The sequence below is a fragment of the Bufo bufo genome, chromosome 3 (genome assembly GCF_905171765.1).
Source record: "Bufo bufo chromosome 3, aBufBuf1.1, whole genome shotgun sequence".
Taxonomy (NCBI): Eukaryota; Metazoa; Chordata; class Amphibia; order Anura; family Bufonidae; genus Bufo; species Bufo bufo.
Window position 1 is genome coordinate 51,070,742 of NC_053391.1, and position 12,293 is coordinate 51,083,034.

General features: G+C 46.1%; 1 pseudogene; it reads right to left on the bottom strand.

The window, feature by feature from the left end:
• Positions 1 to 11,305: 11,305 nt before the first annotated feature.
• Positions 11,306 to 12,050, bottom strand: LOC120993212 (annotated as a pseudogene).
• Positions 12,051 to 12,293: the final 243 nt, after the last annotated feature.

Genomic DNA, 12,293 nt, shown 5'->3' on the forward strand with positions numbered 1-12,293 from the left:
CGATCTTCAACTTCGTCGCAAGTGACATTAGACACCCCCAACCAAGAGTCGGTGGGTTCGTCAAACACAACCCTTAGTTGGCATGGCCCGGGAACAGGCCCTGTGCCCTGATCTGTCCTCAACCTGCCTCTGTCCTTTTCTGTTCCCTCAGCCAGAGATGTACTATATGCTGTGGGCTCAGCTCCACTATACAGTGAGCACGAGCTACTAGAGGACAGTCAGCAGCTACTGTCCAGCCAAGATCCGGAGGAAACATCTACCGCTTCCTCTGGTAGACGGGAAAGTAGTGATGAGGAGAGTGGCGTGGGAGCTGGTGTTTCAAGAGGTCAGGCTCCTGGCTCAGAGACCATCGAGGAGGACATCAGTGACATGCAGACAGTACTCGATTATGATGTAGCCAATCGCAATTGGGAGCCGGGTGACGAAGGGGCTTCATCATCGGGAAAAGAGGGTGGCAGCTTGCGGGTGAGGCAGCGGCTGAGCCAGCAAGTCGGTAGAGTGGCTGGGAGTCAGCAGGGTGGCAGCACTGGGAGGTCGGGAGCCAATTGTGACCGGGTAGACCACCTGCTTTGCAGGAGCCTACCTGCCCGGAAAGTAGTGGGGCAGGAGTTCACGGAGGCAGTCAGTCAGTGCAGAGTGTAAGTGCACGGAGACAGTCAGTCAGTGCAGGGGGTAAAATCACCTACTCAGCGGTGTGGTAGTTTTTTGTTAAGCTGCCGGGGGAGGTGAACATGGCCATTTGTCGAATCTGTGGGCAGAAGGTGAAGCGTGGCTAAGGTGCCAATGTTGCCACCACGGCCCCTGTGTCAACATATGCAGAGTGACCATAAAGTGGCCTGGGAGAACCATGGCTCCAATGTGGTGGTCTAGCCTGCCGCAGCAACCGCTGTATCACAAAGTGGCATGTACCTGATTTCAGCCAGTCAAGGCTCCATCACCTCAGCCGAAGGAAGCTGTCTGTCCTTCCCATCATCTGCTGATCCTGATGCTCCAGCTCCTCTTCCTACTAGTCAGTCATTCCATCAGCAATTGATCACTGAAGCGATTGCCAAGAGACAACAGTATGTGTGCACTCATTCAACTGTGCAGAAGCTAAACGTGCTCCTGGCCATGTTGGTGGTACTGCAGTCACTCCCTTTCCAAGTGGTGGACTCTGCAACTTTCAGAGAACTGATGGCTTGTGCCGAGCCGAGGTGGAGAGTCCCAAGCTGTCATTTCTTTCCCAAAAAAGCAGTACCAGCCCTGCACACATATGTAGAACAGAAATTAGACCAGTCCTTGAGCCTGTCGGTATCTGCCAAAGTGCATGGCAGTGCCGACGTGTGGAACTGTAACTACGGTCAAGGACAATATATGTCCTTTACGGCCCACTGGGTAAATGTGGTTCCTGTCAAGCCAAACCAGCAACTTGTCCAGGTGACGCCGCTTCTGCCTCCACGTTCTCACTCTGTTGTTCCTGTGACAATGTCCGCCTCTGCCTCCTCATCCTCCACCTTGTCCTCAGCCTCCACTGTAGGAACAATTCACATACCACATGTGCAGGGCACGGCGGTGTCACACTGTTCTGCACCTAGTTTGCCTGTCACACAGGGGAGAAACTATTCTGCGTCCTTCATCAAGAAATCCAATCCTGGCTTTCTCCGCGACAACTCAAAATCGGAATCATGGTGCCCGACAACGGTAAGAACATGGTGTCGGTGCTGCGTCAAAGAGGGCTGAGTAAGGCACACGTGTTAAATCTGGTTGTCAAGCGGTTCCTGAAGTCTTCCACCCATCTGAAAGACATCCTAAAAATGGCCAGGAAACTTTGCATGCACTTCAGCCAGTCATACACCGCCAAGCACACCCTCCGTGAGCTACAGCTGCAGAACGGTTTGCCCCAACATAGGCTGATATGCAACGTTTGCACCCGTTGGGATTCCACCCTCTATATGTTGGACCGACTATATGAACAGAAAAAGGCCATAAACGATTTCTTGATGATAAAGGCGGAAAAGGAACTTCCCTGTGTAACTTCAATTTTAGCCAGTGGCAGCTCATGCGTGACATCTGCCATTTGCTCGTGCCCTTTGAGGAGGCCACTTTATTTGTCAGTTGCTACTGATTCATATCCTGGAAAAGATGCTGGTACATCTAGCTGGTCAGGGGACTGGCACCTACACCTCACGGCCACATGAGCCCTGTGGGGGTTGAACTGGAGGAGGAGGAGGACATAGGAGCACAAGCAATGTGTAGCGAAATGGGTGATTTTTCTACACAGGTGACAGGAGAGGAGGAGCAGGAGCAGCCAGTGGAGCAAGAGGGAGATGAGGAAGACAAGGCAGATGACCCAGACACACCGTGGCAGTATGCAGTGTAGATGAAGGCAGGTAGTCCCTCCGAGTCACTTACGCAAGTGGAATGATGCATGCTCAGTTGCTTGCGCAGTGACAGACGAATTGTTACCATTTGGCAGAGAGATGACTACTGGCTCTCCACCTTGTTGGACCCTCGCTAACGGTCCAAACTGAACTACTATCGAGACATCCTATGTAGTGAGTTGGCCGCTACATATCTGCGCCATCGCCCATCCTCTCTCAGTTCTGACCGGGGTGGCCCTCTGTGCTCTCGTTCAACTGCCATGGCTGCTGGGGGTGTATGTGGCAGGAGCAGTACCAGCTCCATCAGCAGCAGCCTGAGTCTAGAGTCGCTGATGACAAGCTTTCTTCACCCGCATAGTGAAGAAACTTCTCACCAGCAGCTAGACATAGAGTAGAACCTGAACCATCAGGTGGTGGCATACTTGGAGCGCAAAGGAAAGGATTGGGTTGGGCGTCACTCAATACCCCATTATGCCTGCATCTGCACATCATATATGGACACATATACGATTCATAGCAAATTAGCATCTACTGACTCCAATATGCAATCTCCAGTCTCTTATTCATTATTTTAGTATTTTTGAAAAAAAACGCACCAAAGACGCGAAGGAATCGCATGAGCGTTTTTTCAGTTTTTATGCTTCATTTGTGTCCAGTATATGTTGGGTTAAATCTGATATGTATTGGTACAAATATATATATATATTTATATACATATATATATATATTTTATAAGAATGATAAATACATTGTATGAGTTTTATAAATGGCGGTAATATATGTAGCCCAGACCTATAATAATTATGCTTTGGATGTGGATCATGGAGATTATAGAGAATAACCCTAAAATGGCCATTTAATAGGAAGATAACATCTATCCAGACAGATATACGTATTCCGGAATGAGAAAACTGGGATCCATATTTATGTTTTCCAGACATCCCTCACTGTCCCAACATGCATTTTTCTAATTAAGGATAACATATAAAAGAGGACATTTGACCAACACTGTTTAAACCACTGAAGAAGGGGTCGTTTTACCCCGAAACGCATCTGGTAATAACAGTGAGGGACCACCAAGACAGAAGCGCTTATATCTGCATATTTCCTCATTTGGAATAATGGTAACCCTGAAATAAACCACTCACGTCGAAAGAGGTTTGGAATCACCGCCTGAAGTTTAAAGTCACATGACCTTGCAGTGAACCACGTGGGACGCCACACAGGTCCTAGCAGGTCACAGCGGTGAATAACGCTACATCGCTGCAACATACACCCAGGAGCAGGAGAACCTTACTCACAGGTCCTTGCAGATAACAGCAGAGACATACGCCACAGTCACGCCGTTCAAGTAAACCGACAACAACAGACGCTGGAGTGGTAAAGTACTATATTAATAGAGCACAATTGCCTTTGCTCATACATTCAAATATATGATCCTGATGCCAAGTATAATTGAATGAATTTTATTGTGATATACATCCTAATTCTGACTTGACGTTTTGGGCTACATATTCCAGGACATTTTATTCAAAACCACGGCGAACAGCCCCCTTTTTAGTGCAATGGATTTTTAGTGTAAGATAGATTTTTTGTATAAGATTGTTTTTTAATGCAACATGTTGTACATATGATGTGTTTATTATTATTTACTATAAAGTTTTACTCTGATATAATTCAGCTTGAACATATGTTTGCCTGATATTGAGTGACGCCCAACCCAATCCTTTCCTTTTTTCTCACTACATCAGCACTAGGGAGTGCTTCGGGGCAGTGCACCTTTCCAGAAGTGGAGCAGTGAGTGAGCCACCATTTTTTCGTATTTTCATACTTGGAGCGCACCCTGCAAGCCGTCATTGAACATCCACTGGACTACTGGGCAGCCAAACTGTATTTGTGGCCGCAACTAGCCAAGCTTGCCCTGGAACAACTATACTGCCCAGCCAGTAGAGTGGCATCAGAGAGGGTGTTTAGTGTGGTGTGGGCCATAGTTACCCTAAGGAGAACTCGCCTGTCTACCCAAAATGTGACTTTTCTCAATATGAATCAGGTGTGGATCAGCCAGGATTTCCACCCACCAATGCCTGATGCATCAGATTAGATCATCCATGCTGCCTCACCCAAACCTTGACAAAAGAGACCAGTTTCTTCTGACTACCTGCCTCAGATACTGTTCTGATGCTGCCACCTGCCTAATGCCACACATCTGATGCCAAGTGCTCCTTCTTCCACCCACCATCGTCATCAGGTACTGTTAGTGCCACCCACCTCCCCACTCTGTCACGAGGGCACTCTGTGGTCTCCTGATGCTGCTGCCACCTCTACACTATGCCACCTTGCCTTTCTGTGGTCTACTGATGCTGTTGCCACCTCCACACTATGTCACCTTGCCACTCTGTGGTCTCCTGATGCTGCTGCCACCTTGCCACACTAGGTCACCTTGCCACTCTGTGGTATCCTGATGCTGCTGCCACCTCCACACTAGGTCACCTTGCCACTCTGTGGTCTCCTGATGCTGCTGCTACCTCAAAACTATGTCACCTTGCCACTCTGTGGTCTCCTTATGCTGCTGCCACCGCCACACTATGTCACCTTGCCATTCTGTGGTCTCCTGATGCTTCTGCTACCTCCATACTATGTCAACTTGATACTCTGTGGTCTCCTGATGCTGCTGCCACCTCCACACTATGTCATCTTGCCACTCTGTGGTCTCCTGATGTTTCTTCCACCTCCACGCTATGTCACCTTGCCACTCTATGGTCTCCTGATGCTTCTGCCACCTCCACACTCTGTAATTGTGCCACTCTATGGCGTCCTCATGCTGCTTTCACCTCCACACTATGTCACCTTGCCACTCTGTGGTCTCCTGATGCTGCTGCCACCTACACACTATGTCACCTTGCCTCTCTGTGGTCTCCTGAGGCTGCTGCTACCTCAACACTATGTCACCTTGCCACTCTGTGGACTCCTCATGCTGCTGCTGCCACCTCCACATTCTGTCATTGTGCTACTCTGTGGCCTCCTCATGCTGCTTCTGCCACCTCCACACTCTGTCATTGTGCCACTCGGTGGTCTCCTGATGCTGGTGCTACCTCAACACTATGTCACCTTGCCACTCTGTAGTCTCCTGATGCTGCTGCCACCTCCACATTATGTCATTTGGACACTCTGTGGACTTCTCATGCTGTTTCCACCCTGCCCACTTTATGAATGGGCCACTATTTTGCCTTTTTGGCCTGGTTGACATAATCATTCTTTTGACCCTTCTTCTGATCTGTCAGAAGGAAGAAAAACGGAATGGATCCTGTCTGTGTAGCAGCTTTAAGGCCTGTATAGTCCCATCAGAATTGGCTGACGATTTGGTAGCCAAAAGACAGGAGTGGGTACAAAACACATAAGACATGCAAATATTCCATTCTCTTGTCATCTCTGTTTTGGATCCACTCCAGGTTTTTTTTTGCCATTAGCAATACTGATGGATTACTGACCAAATGCTGACTGAGTGAAGGCGGATGCTCAACAGACAGGATTAATTTTTTTGGGTGTTATTGTTCTGATGGAACAGAGAAAGGGCAAAATAATCAGTGACGTCAACACAAACTTACTGCTCACACCCTCTCCACTCTGTCGCGGGGGGCTCTACTTATATAAGCATTTAATAGAACAGGGTCTCTGCATGGTTCTTTAAACTTGACGCTAACATCATATATCTGTATCATATAAATGAGCTAACTAACTATCTAATGCAATTGAATAAGGATCCAGCTGATTTAGCAAAGCACAGAGCACAGCAATGACACTGCCTCTCTCTCTCTCTCAGAACTGCAAAAAACTGCAGAAAATGACTGCTGGGAAGTTTTCCTATATAGAAAGGGGTAGGCAACTTTCCTATTGGCTGCTAACGATGTTACTAAGCTCTGACAAAGATATTGCAGCCTTCTTATTGGCCCACAAGCAAGAAACAGTAATACTGATGAAAAAAAAACTAGAATATTCGCAATTACAAATATGTAGCACTATATTCTAGATATTCGCAAATTCTCAAAGTGCTTATATTCGCGATAAAAATTTGCGATTAGAATATTCACGATCAACAATAAGTGCGACGCCTGTCATCTGCGTGTCATACTGACTCACAGTATTGTTTCTCTACCACAGCATACTCCCTATGCGTGTTTCTGCAAGGAAAGGTGTTCTACACCACTATACAGGCTCTCAGGAGCCAGGAAATAGCAGTTTTTTAACGCAATTCGCCACAAATTAATTCGGATCGAATCAAATCTTTTCGGAAAATCTGTCAACCCGACCGAAACATATTTTTGAGAAATTCGCTCATCTCTAGTTACGATATAGTTTAATATAATCTTCAGCTGAATTTCTGTGGCAATGGAGCTCATGAGGAGACAGGAAGTACAGAGAGGAGGTGGGGATGTGGCTGATGAGCAGCAGCACTTGTATGCAGTCTCCATTACCACAGTCTGTCCTCTCTGTACTTCGTGCTCTTCATAAACTCAATTCCTCAGAGATTTAGCTAAAGATGAGCTGTATTCAGGATCATAATTCCTGACCAGAAGAGCAGACAGGAGGATGAGGCAGCTCTTTAGCACAAGTTGTCCTGCTGTGTCATTAGGGCAGGTTTTGTGTGTGCTAATAGGACGACGGCCATTTTGTTTCCCCTGAGGATTGCTCCCTAGACAAAACAAACCATAATAACTAATGAAATGTATTTGGAAATATATTTTTTATAAAGTAATATTTAGAGGGGTTGGCCACTCTGTTAGCACTTATTAAAACTATAAAGAAAGTAGGGAGCTATTACACTTAACCTCTTAGGGACATATGACGTACCGGTACGTCATGTGTATTTCCGATCACCGCTGTGCGGCGGGCGGTGATCGGAACTGGGTGCCTGCTGAAATCAATCAGCAAGCACCCTGGGTCAATGTCGGTTTGCAGCACTGTCGGAAGTTTCTGATCCCCGCGGTCGGATCCCTCTCATTTCCAGGATGGCCGAGCAGTTTTAGCAGAGTGTCAGCACATTGCTGACACTCTGCTTGAAACGGCTGATATCTGTGCTGTGATGTCAGCCGTTTAACCCCTTCCATGCCGTGGTCTGTAGGGACTGCTGTATGGAAGGAGTTAACAGGGAGGGAGCTCCCTCCCTCTCCCATCGGGGGCTGCTGTGCCTTTTCAGCGCCCAATTCTTGACGGGATCACAGAGGGAGAGGGCCTCCCTCCCTCCCCATCACCCGCTGCTCTGTTGTGGCAGCGGGTGATGATTACCATGGCAACCTGGCGCCTTCACAGGCTTCCGGCTGTCCATGGTGCTGATCAGACTTCTGCTAAAGGCAGAAGTCTGATCAGACTTTGTAAAGTGAAAATACAGTACAGTATACTATATAGTGTACTGTACTGTATTATACAGACATCAGACCCACTGGATCTTCAAGAAAAAAGTGGATCTGGGTCAAACAAATGTAAAAAAAAAAGTGAAAAAAAAGTTAAAAAAAAACAAAAAACATTTATCTCTGATTAAAAATAAATAAATAATAAAATGCACTACACATATTAGATATTGCCACGTCCGTAATAACCTGCTCTACAAAAATATCATATAACCTGTAAGTGTAAAAAAAAAGTGTAAAAAAAAAGCAATTTTTTGTCACCTTACATCACAAAAAATTGTAATAGCAAGCGATCAAAAAGTCATACGCACCCCAAAATAGTGCCAATCAAACCGTCATCTCATCCCGCAAAAATCATACCCTACCTAAGATAATCGCCCAAAAAATTAAAAAACTATGGCTCTCGGACTATGGATACACTAAAACATGATTTTTATTGTTTCAAAAATTAAATAATTGTGTAAAACTGACATAAATAAAAAAAGTTTACATATTAGGTATCGCCGCATCCATAATAACCTGCTCTATAAAATTACCACATGATCTAACCTGTCAGATGAATGTTGTAAATAACAAAAAATAAAAACGGCTATTTCTTGTTACCGTGCCTCATAAAAAGTGTAATATAGAGCAACCAAAAATCATGTGTGCCCTAAAATAGTACCAACAAAACTGCCACCCTATCCCGTAGTTTCCAAAATGGGGTCACTTTTTTGGAGTTTCTACTCTAGGGGTGCATCAGGGGGTCTTCAAATGGGACATTGTGTCGAAAATCCAGTCCAGCAAAATCTGCCTTCCAAAAACCGTATGGCATTCCTTTCCTTCTGCACCCTGCCATGTGCCAGTTTACGACCACATATCCCTGGGGTGTTTCTGTAAACTACAGACTGAGGGCCATAAATATTGAGTTTTGTTTGGCTGCTAACCCTTGCTTTGTAACTGGAAAAAATTGATTCAAATGGAAAATCTGCCAAAAAAGTGAAATTTTGAAATGTTATCTCTATTTTCCATTAATTCGTGTGGAACACCTAAAGGGTTAACAAAGTTTGTAAAATCAGTTTTGAATACCTTGAGGGGTGTCGTTTGTAAAATGGGGTCATTTTTGGGTGGTTTCTAATATGTAAGCCTCACAAAGTGACTTCAGACCTGAACTGGTCCTGAAAAAGTGGGTTTTAAAAATTTTCCCAAAATTATCCAAACATAAAGTAGACATATGGGGAATGTAAATTAATAACTATTTTTTGAGATATTACTATGTATTATAGAAGTAGAGAGATTAAAACTTGGAAATTTGCTAATTTTTCCAAATTTTTGGTAAATTTGTTATTTTTTTATAAATAAAAATTATTATTTTTTTTACTCCATTTTACTAGTGTCATGAAGTACAATATGTGATGAAAAAACAATCTCAGAATGGTCTGGATAAGTAAAAGCGTTTTAAAGTTATTCACACATAAAGTGACACAAGTCAGATTTGCAAAAAATGGCCTGGTCCTTAAGGTGAAAATATATCTTATTAACCCTTTGAGGACCGACCAAGGGACGTATTTGTCCCATGTTTTTAATTGCCTGTATCAGCTGATTAAGAACTTAAAATACTTTTTTTTTTTGGAATGGGTCAAAATATTAGTTCTTATCAACAAATGAATCTAGCTTTATTTACTGTTCAAATACATTCTTAAAGGGAAAAAAATATAATTATTTTTATATTGATGACTGTAATCTTATGGTCCTCGAAGGGTTAAACAGATCTGCCTGGTTTTCCTGCTATTGGGAGCCACGCCCCCTCCTGTCCTGCTCTTACCACGCCCCCTCCTGTCCTGCTCTTACCATGCCCCCTCCTGTCCTGCTCTCACCACGCCCTCTCCTGTCCTGCTCTCACCACGCCCCCTCCTGTCCTGCTCTCACCACGCCCCCTCCTGTCCTGCTCTCACCACGCCCCCCTCCTGTCCTGCTCTCACCACGCCCCCTCCTGTCCTGCTCTCACCATGCCCCCTCCTGTCCTGCTCTCACCATGCCCCCTCCTGTCCTGCTCTCACCATGCCCCCTCCTGTCCTGCTCTCACCACGCCCCCTCCTGTCCTGCTCTCACAGCTGCCTGTCTCCTCCATCCCTGCAGGTGCCTTGGAGGAGCTACTTCCTCAATGCCTGAAGGAGTGTGCTGCTGTCTGGGTCCTAAAGCACCCTGCTTGTATCAGAGGTGCTTTCCTTCTGTGACTGGCACTCCTGTCTGTGAAGGGGCTTAGCAGGGACACTTGTTAAAAGCTAAAATAAAGAAACTTTTGCAGGCGAAAGGGAGACTGAGGGGAAACTGTGATGGCTGATCTGATTGCAGGCTCTGCCCCCTCTGTTTCCCCTGTACTGAGAGGATCCTGCCAACATGTGAGGATGTTGCAAAGTGAGGGAAGCGCTGTGGACCACAAACTGTAAGCAATCCCAGTGTCTGTCCTGTTTATGGCCCCTCTGCCCTGTGTTCTTATCACAGACATGATATTACAGCCAGACCAACAGTTCAGGAGCTTTAACCCCTTGTGAGCTGTCAGTATAGCTGAGGTCAGAGTTATCAGCAGCAGTCACTGGTCTCACCATCTATAATTGTGTGCCCTCTCCTTCCTGCACTCTGTATATGGTGATATGTGACCCCCACCACTGCTTTTAAAGATCTGTGACAGTGATCCGTGCTAACGGTAGCCCACGAGTACCGCCGGAAGTCCGCTCCGGCCCCATTCACTTTAATGGGGACAGGTCGGAGATGCGGCCACAGCACGGAAAACATGCCAAGAGGCAGCCAGACAAAAAACGCAGCGTGCTGGGCATCAGTGAATGTGAATGGGGCCGTAGTGGACTAGCACGGATCTGGCAGGGGAACAGCCTGCTGGACCCTGCTAACGCTAGTGTGAAAGTAGCTTAGTCGTGTGATGATAGACCGGATGCTCCTCTCTATGTGAGCAGATCGATTTGCACAAATTTATTTATCAGAACTCTTGTGCAACAAAGATCTGTCCCCCCGCTCAACAGCCCCCCTCCTATGGCACCTAAACCGAAATCTATGACAACTCAGAGCTGCCATAGATTTCTGGCTTCATTTGAGTCAGAAAACTGGCGAAAATTAACAGAAATTTGTTAGGGCGACTGGTCACGCCCTTTTTGTGTTTTAAAGTCTCAGTTAAAAAGTTGCAAACGCATTTGAGACTTTTTAGCGCCACTTTTCAGAATCAATGGAAATGATAAATCTCCCCCTCTATTCTTTCTGTTCATGGCTTAAATCCAATGGTGCAACTAGAAATGACTAGGCCCTACAGCAAATTTATGAACAGGGCCCCCCCCCTTCCCAGTAACATATGTATGATACATTAGCATCATATTCCTGTGTGCTGATAGGACTGGGGCAGACTGCCTATTGCCATGTCTGTACAGCAGTTATTTACTGATGACTGAGTTATTGACATTATCTGAGGCTCTTGTCTCTTTGGAAACACAGGTGGGCGGGGATGTCATGTGACTGCTCCTCTGAACATGCTTGATGCAATGCATGCTGGGATTTATTTATTTATTTTTTCACTGCACTTAGAACTTTATTGATACAAGATCTCAAAAGAACCAGTTAAAAGTGCAACCCCCTTACTCAGCATGCAGTGCCCTCCATCTATCCAGGGGACCCCGGTTAGGGATGTACTTTACACCACAGCCATCGGGAATGAGACGCTTCTCAGTGACCATGGCCTTAAAGTCTTCTGCATTGAACTTGGTAAATCCCTACTTCTTGGAAATGTGGATCTTCTGACGTCCAGGGAACTTGAACTTGGCTCTGCGCAGCGCTACTACCACATGTTTCTTGTTTGAAGCCTTGGTGTGGATGGACATGATCACCTGCCCAATGTGGACTCTGGCCACCGTGCCCTGAGGTTTCCCGAAGGCACCACGCACACCAGTCTGGAGCCTATCATCTCCGGCACAGGATAACATCTTGTTGATGCGGATGACGTGGAATGGGTGCAGGCGCACTCGGATGTTGAAACCGTACTTGTTGGCGCAGATACAGGCAGCCTCCAGAGCTTCTGATGAGAGCTGCTCGTACTCATCGGAGACCATGTGACCACATAGTGGGAACTCGTCCACCTTGGCCTTCTTACGACCCAATTCGAAGATCCTGATTTTAGCATCTGGGACTCCTCTACAGAAGCGGAGTAGGGCTTGGGGTAGGGCTTGTTTTTGCAGTATCTGTAACAACGGGCAGGTCTGCGGCCCATGATGGCGGCTAGTACCTCGCCGAAGCCAAAGAGGAAGCCGGTGCGCCTGCGCACTTCCATGTTGGGATTTTTACTTTCACTTTACAGCTGCTTCTCCCACACAGCCGGTCTGAGGGAGCTCCTCCAGGGAGGCATGTCATGGTGAACAGGTTAGAAAAATTATATATAGCCAGTACATGTCACATGATATAAATACTTCATGGTTTTGGCTATTCTCTAGGGCACTTTGGATTTTTGATACTTAGGGTGGACAACCCCTTTAAGTATTTTAATTTTCTT